The sequence below is a fragment of the Podarcis bocagei genome (assembly GCF_964188305.1).
Source record: "Podarcis bocagei genome assembly, chromosome: 3".
In the NCBI taxonomy this organism is placed as follows: Eukaryota; Metazoa; Chordata; class Lepidosauria; order Squamata; family Lacertidae; genus Podarcis; species Podarcis bocagei.
In genome coordinates this window covers 68,265,234-68,283,662 of record NC_138127.1, presented here as the reverse complement: position 1 = coordinate 68,283,662, position 18,429 = coordinate 68,265,234, and positions in this window count along the sequence as shown.

Here is an 18,429-nt window from a genome sequence, read left to right as displayed (position 1 = left end):
AAACAGATCCCACCACCTATCTGGAAAAAACCACCAAATCCAAAATAAAAGCCTCTCCTATCAGTGAAGAAATCCAGCTAAGAATCATCCCCAGAGAAAAATCATCCAGATGCCCCAAACTCTACGGTCTCCCCAAGATACACAAAGAAGGAACACCACTCAGACCAATAGTCAGCTCCATAGGCTCACCTCTACAAAATCTCGCTAAATTTCTCGCTAAGCAACTTCAGCCCTATGCAGAATCTATCGCTTCACACGTTACAAACTCCTTCCAGTTCATAGAAACAATAAAGAAGCAAAACCTACATCCCGATGACCTACTTGTGAGCTTCGATGTTGTATCTCTCTTCACACAAGTGCCCATTAATGAAGCCTTGACAGCCATTCAAAACAAATACAATCCCCCCGAATACATCCTGGACCTGACCAACCACTGCCTAACCAACACGTACTTCATCCACAATGGACAAAGATACAAACAGATAGAAGGAGCACCTATGGGATCACCCCTCTCACCGGTCATCGCAAATCTGTACATGGAACACTTTGAAACCAATGCTTTAGACAAGTCAGAACACAAACCCAAACTTTGGCTCAGATATGTTGACGACACCTTTGTAATTTGGCCACACGGGAAGGAAAAACTAGATAGCTTCCTCACACATCTCAACAGCCTACACCCCAAAATACAATTCACTATGGAAATAGAAGCCAACAACCAACTTCCCTTCCTTGACGTCCTAATCTACAAAAAACCTGATGGCTCCCTAGGACACACTATCTACCGGAAAAAAACACACACCAACCGCTACTTACATGCACAATCACACCACCACCCTGCACAAATAAACTCCGTAGCCAAGACTCTCATCTCCAGAACCAAACACCTGGCTGACAAAGACCACTTGACAACTGAGTTACAGAATCTCTCAAATGTGTTAATCGCCAACGGATACCAGCAAAACAGGGTTACGAAGCTAATCCAAAAAGAAACACCCCCCAAAAACCAAGACACAGAAGAAAACAATGGCATGGCCCTCCTTCCTTATATCAAGGGCACTACAGATAAAATTAGCAAAATCCTCCATAAACACAATATCAAAACAGCCTTTTGCACCAACCAAAAAATAGCCAATATCCTCAGAAACCCAAAAGATAAAATCCAGTTAGAAAACCAAGGGGTCTATGAAATACCCTGCAAAGTCTGCCCAGCCACGTACATTGGACAAACAAACAGACGAATAAATGCACGTATCGCAGAACACAAGAATGCCGTCAAAAAAGAAGAAAAAACTTCCTCTCTTTACCAACACATGAAAGAAACAGGACACGAAATTAATTTTGCAGATTCCAAATTGCTCTTTAACATGGAACATCACCACAAGAGAATAATCATGGAAGCCATCGAGATAGAGAAACACCCTCACAACATGAACAAGCGTGACGACACGTCCCGCCTGCCAGACATCTGGAAATTAGCCCTCCCCACAAAAACCGACACCAGAACCAGAGGCACACAGAACGCCATCTCCAATCAACCACACCAGACCCAAACCCAGACCCTCTCCACAGATAAATTACAGACACCATCCAGTAGCCAAACCATAGTGGCACCTCCGGATGCTGCACCCCCCTGCAATCCCTACACAGATCTGGCTGGCACAGGGCACAAAACCACAGCTCGCCCCTATACACGAAGCCAAGCCAGAGCACAACTAAGTGCAGTACAGCCATCTTCTCAGAAAAACTCTTCACAAGGTCAAGAGGTCAAGACACGAAAGCTTTAGCAACTAATCCACACCTAATGACCCTCCTAAGTGGTACTCAGAATATCACTCAAGTAATCACTCAAGATATCCCTCAAGTAATTAATGAACAAAAGAAGAAAAGACACATTAACCTGGGAACTTCCTCTCTGCCCAGAACGTTGGAGGCTATACACCACACCCCCTCAACAGTATTTATAGGAACTCAAACACTGAGATCCTGCTCTGTTCTAGTAACAAGAAGCCGAAAGCACCAGCCTGAAGATGACGAGTGAGACCTCGTCGAAACGTCGCCTAGACACCCCAACTCTTACACGGGAAGACACCCGAAGACACCAAAACCTGCATATATATATATATATATATATATATATATTTGCTTTCGTAGATTTTCACGGGTACAGGAATGCAGGTTTTGGTGTCTTCGGGTGTCTTCCCGTGTAAGAGTTGGGGTGTCTAGGCGACGTTTCGACGAGGTCTCACTCGTCATCTTCAGGCTGGTCATCTTTTAACAAGAAGCCGTAAGCACCAGCCTGAAGATGACGAGTGAGACCTCGTCGAAACGTCGCCTAGACACCCCAACTCTTACACGGGAAGACACCCGAAGACACCAAAACCTGCATATATATATATATATATATATATATATATATATATATATATATATAGATTAACATGTGGCTCTGGTTCTTATTATGAGGTTTTCTAATAGCTACTTTAAAACAAATGTTCCATATTTGAGATATATTTTTTTCTGCCTCAGTTTGGAAATTATAAGTACTGGAAACATACCAAGTTCAAAACTGAGCACCAAAACAGTATCTCAAAATAGCCTAGGCTTTGGAAATGAAAATTTTCCTCTTGAGACGACAAAATGATGTAAGTTATATAATTATTTATTACAATTTGCTTCTTATGAAATTTGTCATCAAATACAACCTAGAAAAAATATATTCACAGAGTATTTTATTTCCCCCTTCCTTTGCTTCCAGAAGACTTCTGATATTGCGTATTTTGCTGTAATTTGAGGTTTTGGCTACTTGTGGGGAAAGATACTGGAGAACAAGTAGTGCTAGAAAGGAAAAAAAAAAGAATTTTTAAAAATTTGGATTCAGCATTCTTCATGCCAGAAAGTACATCCTTTCTCCATGGGAGAAAACATTTGTACTCAGTTACCTGGGCAAAATCTATGTCATGGAGTTCAGTGACTCTACTCTGAGTCGGATACAATCCTCATGAAGGGATAGGCCTGACAGCCGCTATCCCACCCCTTGGCTCCAACAATTTGTCTATTTCCTTTTCAGCTATGGATGGGTAAATCTGGTACTTTTGGTTTCTCTCAGTTTCTCATTTCCCCATCATTGTTCAGTTCCCCACCTTTCCACCTGATTTTAGGAAAAACAAGTCCTCATAAAAATTCAGCAGCATTTTAATGCAAAATTCTCCTAATGTAGTAGTAGTAGTAGTAATACTAATACTAATAATACTAATACTAACATTTATACTCCACCCATCTGGCTGGGTTTTATATTTCGCTGGTATACATTTTGCTTAATATATACATTTTTACAAAACAATTTCCCCTTATAAAGACTATTTTTGGTAGACTATTTTTTACTAAAACATGCTTTTTAATGCACATTTTAGTATATGCATTTTTGTACACATTACTTGGCTAGACAACTGCAGTGTAGAATTGAGAGAGGTGTGAATTTCAAAGGACAGCTGTATTATGGCTTGTATATTGTTTCAGAAAGTGCAAATCAGGCAAATCACCTAAATGTGAACTGAATCAGAGCCCACTTGCCCCCGCCCTCCAAGGCTGGGCCAGCCACCAGAGAGAGAAACTATTATCAGGAATGCTTCAAATGTGCCTTTTCTATTGCAATTATAGCAGCTGTATCTATGGATGGTTTGACTTGCACATTACTGCTTCCCCTGAAATAGTTAAAACACATCATATAAGAGCTGGTTTAGTGTAGTGGCTAAGAAACTTCCCTCATAGGTTTCCTATAATGATTACAACTAGAAACTGAATATGAAATTTACTTTATTCCATTTGGCACCTGCTGAAGACATTCTTATTTAGAGAAGCCTATCCAGATGTTTAGAAAGTTTGTAGGAATTTTAATTTGTTTTAGTCTATTTTACTGCACTTTTAACCTTCTGTCTGTTTTAAATTACAGTGGTAATTTTTTTGGTGATAATTTTATCTTTTTATTGCAAACTGCTTTGCAGATTTTTTACATTCAAGTGGTATAGATTTTCTACATTCAAGTGGTTTATGAAATAAAAAAAATGATTTGGACACTTGAAAGCACTGTGAATTATGAAATATGAACATGGAGATTTATTTATTTATTTTTTTTAAAAAAACCATTTCAACTGTCCTACTGCAAGCAGCCATTTCGCAAAACCTTGGAAATGAACAGATGCATGAAATCTAGCAATCTCATTTTTTATTTATTCTCACCTGTCAGTTATTCTGTTTCATTTGCTACTTTGCTTAAGACGCCTGCCAAGAACTGATGGGAAAGACATGAAAATCAGTGGTTATGTCAGAAAGGAAATCATAGCCCAGTCAAGGTTACCTTTATCAATTCAATTTGAGATCTGAACTCGAGGTGCAGGTGGCTGTCAAATTAAGATAATCCAATTTAAATTAGTAGTCTGGTAGGTCATGCAATGAGAACAAAAAGAAGAAAGAAAAGAGAGAGGCGGAACTGCAAAATGAACAGCTTACACATTTCTAGCTGTCCTCCTCTCTATTTAGTAAATACAATTAAACTCTTTTCCTACAAAAGAGAAAAGTTGCTTCCCTCATATTAACTCTTTGGATAAAAAAACCCTTAACACTATGCAGGCACTATATTTCCCGTTCAGGTGGGTAGGGACCATCTTGTTTTGACTGTATGTAATCTGCTCTGGGAGCCATTTTGGCTGAAGAGCAGAGTACAAATGCTCTAAATAAAAAAGCAACAACAGCAGCAACTTGAAAACAATTTTGACACACGAACCATCAGGATTCCAGTGGCAGCTAACCAACCACAAGGCTTTCCAAACACAAAAGGGCTTAAGGGGTTTCCGAAACAAGCTGTTCTCAGCAGAATGTCCCACACGGAAATTCCCAACATGGAAATGGTTCTTCACCTCTTTGCCAAGAGCCCAGTTTCAAATGATGACACCCAGAGCAATGCCTCCCCAGAATTGCTCAAAGGCTATGGGGAGAGGGGGCCCAGTCTCCCTCTCACACTTGTGGGAGCAGGGCCACACACTCCCACAACTCAGCATGGCCAATTGTGACCCCAACCTCTTTATACTGAAAGGCCTACTGAAAGGCCTAAATGCGAGCAGCTTCATGTGAGGACTATGTGAAGAGTCCTCAAGGTGTGCTCAAGGTTTTAGGCTAGGGCTGGCAAACCTGTGTTGTAGGATTCCACTTGCATGTTCAGACCCAGAAACCTCCCCCCTAAATAAATTCACACTTGACTCAAATTTTTGGTTTGGTTTTTGGCAGAATTTAGGCCACAACTTTATTGGTTACAGAAAGTGACTGGTTGCACAGGCTCTGGTTCCCTGCCATGCAGGTAGCGCTGACCCAGGGCACCAGCATAGGTCAGCCAAGGGTGAACACCTGGATAAGCGGAAAGCCGGGCATGGCTAACTCCGCCACCCAAATGTCCCCCTGGACTCAGGCACGGGCACAACCCCCTCACGGGGTTGACCAAACCATCGAGTCCCTGGATTCCTTTAACGGAATACCCTTCACATAGGGATGGTGAGAGTGTTCTCCCATCCCTATCACCTGAACCAGTGCCTATCTGCAACCTTGCAAGTTGTGATGATTGGCTGTTGCCATTTGGGTTTTGCCTGCCACATAGCAAATCAGCCAAGTGGGGAAAACTCCTGCCGTGCCCCTGTCCCAACGACAGATGACACACGACGGCATAGCAGGGTCAAGCGCAAAGCCCTAAAAGTAGGGAGAGGTGGGTGGGTGTTCCAAATGCACGCATCAAAAAAGTAAGCTCTGGGTCACATGTTTGGGCTTAAATAGGTCCCTTGAACTGTTTAGACTGTGTCCCATTGGCCAGATTGTATCCAGCTTTGAGGGACCTACCAATCGGGTGTTGTGGCTAACCAATTGTATCCACCCACAACACAGGGTGTCGGTTGTCCAGGTCTCACCGCAATACATGCCCTCTTTAAGGGAGGACCCGATCTCCCTTCAGCCCCAGTCAATGCTCAGGGATGATAGGAGCTGTAGCTGAACAACATCTAGAGGGCCACAGGTTTCCCATCCCTGCATTAGGTTCCTGTTTATACATAAGCATGGCATAAAAATCTGTGAGCATTCAAGCTATCTGAATACTTTTGGGGTGTACTTTGTGCAGCAAACTAACACAGCACACTTTTTGAGATTTGATGAGCTTCTGAAAGTCTGTCCGAAGTACGTGTTACACCTGCTGACTGAAATTAATGGCTTATACATGTCACTGTGTAGCATGCCTTACTTTACAGCATCCTATAGCTTTGCTTCTCTTGAATATTTGCACGAATGATTTGGAGAACAGCACACAGAACAGGGAAATCACATTTTTGTGCAGAGAGAGATTGTCAGTTCTTGAGAGAGTAAGATTAATTGATTTCATAATATTTCTCCAAAGTCTAACGATTAGAGTCTATTAAACAGGATTCAAGAAGTGGACGCTGAAAGTGGTTCACATGTGAAGTAATAATCACAAAAAAGTAATGGGATTAAAATGCAGCAGGGAAAAATTAAGTTAGCCATTAGGAAAATAAAATGAACCAAACCCTGAGCACATCAATTTATATCTGCAAGAGTAATTTAACAAACTTCCAGAGGAAGTTAAAAAAACTATAATCTATACTAAAGATTTTATTATTGTTGCTGTTGTTGCTGTTGCTGCTGCTGCTGTTGCTGCTGCTGCTGCTGCTGCTGTTGCTGCTGCTGTTGTTGTTGTTGTTGTTGTTGTTGTTATTATTATTATTATTATTATTATTATTATTATTATTATTATTATTATTATTAAAACTCTAGTCCTTCCTTGCTGACATGTGTCAGCAGTGGGGTTGGGAGAAAATATATTCAATAAAACTGATTATGTTCACTTTGTAGGAACACAGCAGGAATGTGAGAAGAGAGGGATTATTGAGAGAGGAAGAAAGAAATGGAGAACATTTAATGAAAGATAAAAATCTTGTGATATTTTGATCCATCTATTTTCCTAGGATGGTATTATATGGGGTGGGGGTGGTAAGGAGAAATTCAGGGAAGACAAAAATATTGAGGAGATTTAAGGGAACAATCTTATAGCGAGATCTGCTAACAAGTGGGTTAGCATCTGTTGGCTCTCTGGCTGAGCTGGGAGGGTCCTGGCACAGCTGGGGGGCATATTTCCCCCATTCCAGCTGCCAGGACCCTAGTAGCTGATATGAGCCCAGTGGATCTTAAACCTTTGTAAGCCCAGACAAAGGGGTGCTCTGGGTGTGTGGCCAGATGGGACCAGATAGGAGAGGGGGCACTTGGTCTGGATCTGAAGTTTGTTCAGCTTGGCCAGGTGACCTGGAGACCCAGCATAAGTGAAGCTACCAAAAAGGATGATGTACCTCAAACACTATTTTCAAGATATAGCCAGGTAAGAAACTGGTAGTGGTGGTGGATTTTAAGATAATTTGTTTTGGTTACTTTTTACCTTATAGCAACTGTCCCACTATAATCAGCACAGGTCAAATCATCCCAGTTTCTTAAAGAAAGTGATTTGTGTCTTTGCCACACATACCAAGTATATAGTCCAATGTAATTGTTTACTCATTCAGACATAAATTGCTCTCTGGCCCACTCTATATGACATCTCTATCATTCCCCATATTCTAATTTACAAATCCTTAATGTGCCACAATAATTATCATGATACATTTTTGATATATGGAAGCAAACAACCTGCCTTTTATCCACCAAATTAAACCAACATTTGGCAAATCCAAAATCTAATGAATGGTTTTAAGCACAAAGCAGTCTTCTCCTTGCTTTATTCTAAGTTCACAGTAGGACATCCTATGAAATGATCTGCTTAAAAAACAACAAAAAACACCTCAGTGTTCTTTATATCTGCCATAATTAACCATCTGTTAAATTCTTTCAAATTTGGAGCCAGGCTTTCTGACAGCAGATGTGCTGCCAGAGAGCTAGTTATGGTTACAAGGAAGTGTTGTGCCATCTCAACACTGGTGGGATTTAAAGATGCCAAAGAACAGCTAATGAGTTGGAGATGACTGAAGAGCATTAGGGTAACTTTGCTTACAGTGTACAGTGACAAAATGTCACCCTGACTGCTGGCTGATGTAAGCACTGCTACAGTTCAAATGATGATTTACCAGCAACACAACCTTGGAATGAACACTCATTAAACCAGTCCAACACGCAGCTCACAGTCAACAGATATGCCGTGGTGTTGTAATAAAGCACCCCAGCATATCCTACCATTTCTACAGACTAACATCATGCCATAAGAATATAGGACAGGCCTTGCTGCATCGGACCAAAGGTTTATCTAACTCTAGCACCCTGTATCCCATGGCAAGTAACCAGATGCCTACAGGAAGACCACAGACATGCTATGAGGGCTAAAGTCCTTAGTTGTTCCTTTGTGACTGGCACTCAGAAGTATTGTACTTCTGACTCCAGAGTTGGTCTTTATAGCCACTGGTAGCCTTATTCCGTATTGATTTGTCAAATCCCCTTCTCAGTTGATGGCTCTCATTGCTTCATCATTTTGTAGCAACTTCCACTTATGTACTGTGTGAAGAACTTCAGATGCTAGTGGAAGCATTTATCCAAAAAAAGCAAACATGCCACACAGGCTGTTGGTCTGTCTGTCTTTACTGTGTGTGTCTCTCTCACACACATGCACACAAACAGACCTCCCCCAAGTGCAAGTCAAAGGGCTTGTGCACATAGCTTTGAAACAAGCAATATATTGTATTCTTGACTCCTGCTTTTTGCAGGTAGGGGAGGGAAGGGTTGTTTTGGCTTGCCTCGTACTGTCACTCAGCACTGAATTCTTTTGCTTTCTGCAGCTTTGGTTCTATTTGGATGGATTTCAACATGTTTCAGAACTGGGTTGCCTAACCTGGGGCCCGCATGCAGCCTGCAGACAGAACTCTAGCAAACCTTCTAGAAAATCCTGCTGAGATTTACTTCAGGGAGGAACCCCCAGTTTTGCCTGGGATTTCAGAATGTCAGCATTTGTTGACAAACCTAGTGGTTGCATTCAGTAACCTTAGAGAAATATTGTACAAGTTTTGTCCAACTCTAAAGCTCCCTTCATGTGTGGCTCACATGAAGAGAAATCACACACTGAATGGGACTGTGAAGCTGTGCTTCTAGCCCCGCTGCTGCTATGGTGTGATGCTGCTGCTTTCACCATGTCCTGGCATCCAGGGACATCTGCAAAAGAAAAGCTAGACATGTAGACCTCCACACTCATAGGTTATCCCCACATTGTGGAACCCCAATCCTATGACTGTTTAAGTCAAGTGTGGCAAGGAAAACATTCAGGACCCTTGTCTTTCCTCTGGATGAAAAATTTCAGCATGGTCAGGAAGACTGCATGTACATTTTTGATGCACTTTATCTCATATATCAGTGATAAGGAGACTGTGGTCCTCCAAATGTTATTGAACTACAACTCCCATCATCTGTGACCATTAACTATATTGGCTGGGAATGATGCAGTCTGAAAACATCTGGAGTGTCCACTGATTCCCTACTCTTGTTCTTTATGAAAGGGATTGCTGAAATCAAAGTTTGAGAGAAAATACAAAGTCAGCTGGGGTGTTCTTCATCAAGGAACATTTGAGGCAGTTTTTAATGCAGCTCTCTAGTGAAGAAAGTCTTTCCCAATACACTTTTCATCACTCAGCTTTCTGGTAATAGGTAACCTGTGTTAGGAGTTTAAAGCTGAGTTTCATTTCTTGAGAGTGGCTTTCTAGTTCTGGAATGAGTTTTAGACTCAAAACCACTCAGACTCTCTTTCAAATATCTCCTGAAGAAGAGGGCCTACTTTGAAACATTTTTAGACTTGATACTTCCTATTAAAATAATGGATACCTGTTTGCTAAACTCTTTGTGTCATCTTTGATAATGTGGATATGTCCTTTCAGTTCATCTCCTATTGTTGAATCAGGTAAAACTCCTCTGTTTATCCCCCCCAGAAAATAAAAGGTTTGCTCTGTGCAACTATAATTCACTTTGGGGGAAGGGGGCAGATCGTGCAGTTTTGTGATTCTATGACAGAGTTGGACTAGAATACACTGAGGCAATCAAATAAAATGTGTGTGATATGGTACTTATCTGCTTTAAAATGCTGGAGCCAAAGTACAGAAAAAGATAAGAAGACAGTCTATAACCGGGGCAGTGGCTTGTGCTGTGCAAAATGTCCACAGGTGACTACAGATATAATCCTATATAATGAAACATTTGGCTTGGAGTTGGCTTTGTTTACACACAGAACGCCCTTCTGGCCTAAAATATGGCACTTGCCATGTTTCTGTGGGATTCCTTTCCAAGCATATATTTGGATGGCTTTAATGCTCTGTTGAAACTGGCATGCCGCCTCCTCAGTGGGCAGAGCTCCCTCATGAACAGATGGGAAACAGCAGCAGCATGAAAAAAATGACCAGTATTAATTATGGCTGGGCAAAATTCCATTTTTGTAGAGCATCCATGTATAAGGTTAAAGAGATAATATGTCATTACTACTCTAGCAAGAAGCTGAATTAACTCTGAGTATCAGACAATAGCCACCAAATCTATGTAAGGAAAGCAATGGTGCAATAGCCAAGGTGTTTGTGGTGGCAAGGCAATGTAGCAGTTCATCCAAGACTGCCTAGCTGAATCCATACAATGTTCTTCTTCGGATGGAAGTTGCATTTGAAAAATGGAAAATCTATGTTAAAAGTTATATATATTCATTGGTTTTGCCCTCAGTTGCTCTCATTTTCATTGAGTGACATCATCACACTATCAATTCAGATTGGCTACATAGTGATATCATAGTGATATCATTGTACGATCCATGATTGCTTGGGATCACATACATATGGCTAATCTGGGAAAGAGAAATAATCAACTAGCAGCCAGGAGAATCCATTCACACTGAAAAGGATTTAAAAGGTGAATATTCACATAATTTATTTTTCAGAGGGAGGGAACTGCTAATGTAAATCTGAAACTGAAGACTGGGAACATTCAGAACAGCTCTAGTAAAAAATCCTTTCTGTGGCTTTCTATAGAATAGGTGTATAAATTAGAAGTGCAGTCTTAAATGTTTCCCAGTTAATGTTTTCAAAAGATAAAATACTGAAAATTCTGTCTCTCATTAGTTTTCAGTTAGACGAAAAAGACTCATTGGTTACACCTGCATTCATATAAGTGGACAGAGAATATAGTTTGGAAGGGAGCAAAATGGAACGATATGGCTACAAAAAAGTATTGGGCAGGATAGATAAGTTTCAAGCTGCCTTGAATATCCTTGGCTCCCCAAAAGCAAAACATTTTCAGCTACCTCTAGCATTTCTTTTGCCCTTGGTTTTGCTTTCTTCAGAGCATGCCAAATTCATTGCCTGTCTCATGGTACAGGGTGGAAAAAGAAGAGAGAATAAAGTTAAAACTGAGATTAGAGTAAATTGAAGCAAGTAAAAAAGTGCAACTTGAATCAAGCACCATGGAGGAAATGAAAGCAAACTCTTACTTTTACAACCATTTAGACATAAAACCAACCCAGTAGAACAAAGGGAGATGTGTATGTACAGAGTTATAAAAGACTGCTGCAGAAATTGCAAGCACCTGAAGGAATGTCTTTAGTGTTTGAAAACCATAAAGGAGATCATTGCTCGCCAAAGACCCGAAGAAACAAATGGCAGGAGCCCATTAGAGACGGAGGAGTTAGGACAGCTTCCAAGATAAAGGCTGATTCAACTGTCTTCCAGAAGTACCTTCTCCAAGCTGTTTCAGGGCAGAAAAGTATTCAAAACTTTGAATGTATATAGAGTATCTGGGAGAACTTCAGGGAGAAAGTGCCTCGAGTGCTACTTTTATCTATAGAGTAAAGTAATTCGGTGACATGCCCATCTTTTTACAGTATGAGATGGAAACATCGTTCTTGCCTTTACACCGAAACTCAAGAACATCAAGGGGGACTCTAGTTTAGTCTGAAAATGCAGCAATATCTAAGGGGTGAGTAGCCCACAGCTCAAGGTCTGTTTCCTACGGGTATGGGGAGGCTGGGGGGAGGGGAAAGAAACAAGGGGAAACAAAATAGATGACGTGATAAAGGGAAGAAAAAACCCTGCAAGCAATTACTCTGGCAGGAGAAATTGCATCTGGTTCTTCACTGTGAGACCAGAATGCTGGACTAGGTGGAGCCATTGGACTTTTCCTTCCCTGGCAGCCTCTTGGATGGGGAAGAAGAGGGAGAGAAAGAAGCAGGCACCCAAAAGAGACAGCAAGTGTGAAGGGTGCAGCGGAAAGTGGGAGAGGGGGAATGCCCTCACCAATGTTTGCGTCAATGGCACCACCATCATCATGAGGAGTAGGAGCAAGCAGCAATTGGATTTCTTATTCATCCTTTACCATGAGGTCCCAGGATGCATTAAAATAATAAATAATAAGGACATAAGGTGAACCAGGCTAATGGCCCATCTAGGCCAGCAACTTGTTCTCACAGTGGCCGTCCAGATGCCTGCAGGAAACCAGCAAGCAGGACTTGAGGACAACAGCATTGTACCTACCTGTGATTTGTAGCAACTGGGATTCAGAGGCATACTGCCTTGAACAGGGGGGGTGGAATATTGATAGCCTTAGTGGCTACTAGACAGTGATAGTCTTATTCTCCATGAACACGCAATATATTAAAATGAGTTAAAACAATTTCCATTGGGTAGGTGCTAACAACAACAACAACAACAACAACAACAACAACAACAACAACAACTTATTATTTATACCCTGCCTATCTGGCTGGGTTTCCACAGTCACTCTGGGCAGCTCCCAACAGAATAAACACAATAAACATCAAACATTAAAAACTTCCCTAAACAGGGCTGCCTTCAGATGTCTTCTAAAAGTCAGATAGTTGTTTATTTCCTTGACATCTGATGGGAGGGCGTTCCACTACTGAGAAGACCCTCTGCCTGGTTCCCTGTAACCTCGCAGTGAGGGAACTGCCAGAAGGCCCTCGGAGCTGGATCTCAGTGTCCAGGCTGAAGGATGGAGGTGGAGACATTCCTTCAGGTATATTGGGCCAAGACTGTTTAATATAAAATACATATCTCAGATTTGGACCCCACATCATATCTCAGGGGGAATGCAACCATTGATAGGCGGTGGGGGAGCTTCCCAGACTTGCTCTAGAGCTTTAACAAGGACTCTCATGATCTGAGGCTGATCTCCAGCCTTGTGCTCATCTACGACTCCATAAACCTCAGCTTCTCAACCCTCTCCAGGTACCAAAATATATACTGGAGTGCAACACTATCCTCTGCAACTGGTAGAAAGTATGGATTCCTTAATACAAGGAGGCTGCCCTTCAGCCCTGGGTTGGTCAACAGACCTTCTCCCTTCTATACTTCTCAATACCACCTGAAACACTTAGCCGGCTAAAGCAGATCCTGATGGCACAGATGCATCCCCTGCTGGAGGCAATACTTTGTAGGTGTTTGCTGCAAAATCAGACTCCGTTCTGCCTTCATCTCTTCCATCCCCCAGAACAACTGATGCTGCTCAAAATAACTTGTTTCACCCAGTTGCGTGGCAGGGTCTCTGGCACTTTACTTGCAATTAATGTCACATTCCAGCTCTGTGTTTGCCTGAGAGGGAATTGTTCTAGAAAGTTCATTATCCTGGAGTGTATAAGTTAGTTAACCCTTAGTGAACCTTTAGCTAGCCCATCATACTAGAAAGAAAGAAAGAAAGAAAGAAAGAAAGAAAGAAAGAAAGCAGAAGGCTACCTTACATGTGCTACTAGCTGATATTCTCTCCCAAGCAGCCCCATGTAGAAATCATGTAGAGGCATTTCAAGAGGACTTGGGCTATAGATGGATATAGCCTGCGGTGATTCACATCATGACAGAACTGGAAGGAACTGGAAGGAAGGGGAAAAGAGAGGACCCAAATAATTACCGCCCAGTCAGTCTTACATCAATACCAGGGAAGATTCTGGAGCAGATCATTAAGCAAACAGTCTGTGAGCACCTAGAAAGGAATGCTGTGATCACCAATAGTCAGCATGGATTTCTGAAAAATAAGTCATGTCAGACTAACCTGATCTCGTTTTTTGACAGAATTACAAGCCTGGTAGATGAAGGGAATGCAGTGGATGTAGCCTACCTTGATTTCAGCAAGGCATTCGACAAGGTGCCCCATGATATTCTTGTAAAGAAGCTGGTAAAATGCGGTCTTGACTATGCTACCACTCAGTGGATTTGTAACTGGCTGACTGACCGAACCCAAAGGGTGCTCATCAATGGTTCCTCTTCATCCTGGAGAAGAGTGACTAGTGGGGTGCCACAGGGTTCTGTCTTGGGCCCGGTCTTATTCAACATCTTTATCAACGACTTGGATGATGGACTCAAGGGCATCCTGATCAAATTTGCAGATGACACCAAACTGGGAGGGGTGGCTAACACCCCAGAGGACAGGATCACACTTCAAAACGACCTTGACAGATTAGAGAACTGGGCAAAAACAAACAAGATGAATTTTAACAGGGAGAAATGTAAAGTATTGCACTTGGGCAAAAAAAAATGAGAGGCACAAATACAAGATGGGGGACACCTGGCTTGAGAGCAGTACATGTGAAAAGGATCTAGGAGTCTTGGTTGACCACAAACTTGACATGAGCCAACAGTGTGACGCGGCAGCTAAAAAAGCCAATGCAATTCTGGGCTGCATCAATAGGAGTATAGCATCTAGATCAAGGGAAGTAATAGTGCCACTGTATTCTGCTCTGGTCAGACCTCACCTGGAGTACTGTGTCCAGTTCTGGGCACCACAGTTCAAGAAGGACACTGACAAACTGGAACGTGTCCAGAGGAGGGCAACCAAAATGGTCAAAGGCCTGGAAACGATGCCTTATGAGGAATGGCTAAGGGAGCTGGGCATGTTTAGCCTGGAGAAGAGGAGGTTAAGGGGTGATATGATAGCCATGTTCAAATATATAAAAGGATGTCACATAGAGGAGGGAGAAAGGTTGTTTTCTGCTGCTCCAGAGAAGTGGACACGGAGCAATGGATCCAAACTACAAGAAAGAAGATTCCACCTAAACATTAGGAAGAACTTCCTGACAGTAAGAGCTGTTCGACAGTGGAATTTGCTGCCAAGGAGTGTGGTGGAGTCTCCTACTTTGGAGGTCTTTAAGCAGAGGCTTGACAACCATATGTCAGGAGTGCTCTGATGGTGTTTCCTGCTTGGCAGGGGGTTGGACTCGATGGCCCTTGTGGTCTCTTCCAACTCTATGATTCTATGATTCTATGAACTCATTGCAGAAATGGCTGCTGGCCGTGCCCCTGAAGAACCTGGTCCACAATGATGGTGCTACTGTGTACCTTGGGATGGATCATGTTGTGAGGTAAGGGATATGGCTGCCTGGGTGAAATACTGAGAGGCAGTAAAGAACCAGAGGGTTGGCCTACTATTTCAAAGTAGTGGTCTATATTCTGAGTATAGGTCCAGAGGGTAGTAAGATTTCTGAATTAATCAGCTGGGAATACAGTCAGAAAGCCGACGTGTTAAGTTCCATTTTTCACCCACTTTAGCTTTCCTTTGAGAATTCCCTTGAGAATGACCTTTCTCAGACTGAACCACAGATCTGGGAAAGTCTCAAGAAACACCAGCCAATACAACTCTGAGCTGTGAAGTGGCAAACATTTCCTGCATTGTTGAGAACACTGTGGCCGGGATTTGCTTTCCCAGAACTCGAGCGCTGCTTGTTTTAACACTTCAAAGTCATTGCACAGCTAATCTTCACTGAGGACAAGTGCATGTGACAGAGTTGAACGGATTTGATCCAGGAATCAGAACATTATGCAGCTATACATTTGTTAACCTTTTTAAGCTGTGTCGGCTCATGGAGATGGTTCTTATTACATGTGCCAAGTCTTGCGGAGTGTGTGCCAGATCCAGCTGTAGCTTTAGTGGCTGTCAGCCCATCTGTCAATCTCTATTCCTCAACTTAAGATATAATTTTAGGGCAAGAAAAACATAGAACAAAGAGGTTGTTTTGGTCCAGTAATTTGTCAAGTCGATAGCAGCCATCCGTTATTTCTGTCTTTGTGGTTGGCATATTTATGCAAAACTACCGGTATGTGTCCGGTTATCCAGTACACAGATGATTCAGGTTCCACTAAAGTCAATGTGAATGAAGTCCTTATACCAACGTGGTTGTGCCTATGTGTGTGCCTCAATACAAGCTGTATGGTAACCTGTGGAAAGCTGACTCTGGCACATTTTATACAGCCATCTTCTGATTTTTCTCCCTTAAAAAATTGATTTACTGCATAGATTCCTGTTTTGAACACCCAGCTCAGGTTCTATGAGCTGTCCAATTATCTTCCCCATTAGGGTCAAATAGTCTTCACCCAAGTGCCATAAAATATCAGCAGGGGCTGTCACTTCTAGCTATACTCTACAGTGTTGGGTGCTTTGCATAATAATAATAATAATAATAATAATAATAATAATAATAATAATAATAATAATACCGGTAATAATAATAATACCCCGCCCATCTGACTGGGTTTCCCCAGCCACTCTGGGCAGTTTGCAGCATATATAAAAACATAGTAAAACATCAAGATTAAAAACTTCCTGATATAGTTGTGTAGTTCTTTATTTTCTTGACATCGGAAGGGAGGGTGCTCCACAGGGAGGGTGCCACTACCAAGAACATATAATGGTGATGAGTGTAAATGTACAATATGGTTCCTGGAAACATAGATGTGTTTGCTATTCACTGTCTTTGAACTGTCACACAGGTAAATATTTGATAAAGTGGCAAAAGACAAGAGGCACAAAGACTGCAGCATTATGAAGATTTTCAGGCAAAGGATCAATGGATTGTTTTCAGCACTGTTAGCCCAAATCAGGTATGATCCTGTGTTCATCCCCCAGGAGGAAGATCTACAGCTAGGGGTTTAAGACTGCCACTGTAGTTTACAATCTTTAGTGGCTTTGATGACTTTCCACACACAAAAATGTCAATTAGCTCATATTGTGTAGGTTGATTTTCTCACAATATTTGTTATCTATAAGACTTAAGTATAGCTCTTTTAAAAACAGCAAGAGTGCATCCATAAATATATCTTTTTGCAGATGGCAGCCACTGCTCATTTCATTCTATCATCATTTTTGTTGAAACTTCTTTTTACCAACAAAATTGACATGACTGGGCTTCAAGCATCAATAATTTATATAAAATACAAAAAATGAATGAATGAATCACAAAATAGCTTTGAGTCAGTGTAATGTTTTAATGCTACCTTTTAAAAATAGAATTGTCTTATATTCTTCTTCTTTTTCTTCTATGCCTGTTTCAATGTATGCATTTTCTGGTTTATATATTGTAAGTTAATTTGAGTTACCTTGATAAAAAGTGACCAATAAGTAATTATAATATACAGAGGTGCTGTATTCTGAGGAGAATAGAGGAGGCATAAATAATAAAAAAAAGCCTCTGCATCTTCATAAAATTCACTTTGCCTCACAAACTGCTCAAAACATACCTCAGTAGAAACAAGGAAGAGTTTCAAGGAACATTTTCTGATGATGTTAATATATCTTAGGCTGTAATACTACAGCTGGCCCAAGGCTTGATGAGGGGCCTTTGGAATGCATGTGTCTGTCTGCAGGTGGGATGCCACCTGTGCCCTCACAGGAAACCTCGGTGGTCTTTGATGTAGCACCTGTAATGGTGGAGGAAATGAATGTGTTGGGAACATATTGGGACAGACTTGGGACCCTCAGGATCCAGAGTTTCCTTGTTTTCTCAACATGCTCCCTCAAGGGCCATGAACTATGCCAAGCCTACAGCTAGCACAGTTCATCTCCCCCCCATTGGTATAAGTTGGAAAGGGGAACCATCCATGTTCATGGAGTGAGAGAAGAGGAAAGGTCAACCAACCTTCAACCAGCCTGGCAAGGCATGGAAAGTGATGGTAGCTTCACCATGAATTTCTTCACATATACCCTTGCCATAGAATTATGCTCTCTCTCTCTCTCTCTCTCTCTCTAATTCCCCCTTTAGGTGTCACAATTCTGACTCAAAAACCCCAGCCACAGAAGTACAAAGGCGAGGAGATAAAGGACTTATTGTGTCAAAAAATGATTTTGACATAGTGCTTGACTGCAGTTTACCCAAGGCTTACTCATCTCTATTAACATCAGACTGGATTCATTCCAATCATTGGGTTTTAAATCAATGTGTTGTTGTTTTCAAGGGTTTAATTTCTCCTTACCTAATTGGTACTCTGAGAAGCTCCAAATAAGCCATTACTTTAAAGCTGAAAAACTGCCTTCATTTTATTTTCTGCCACCAATAGGTTTATAGCTTTAGCAGAAAGGGTTTAAAGCACTGATACCTTGTTC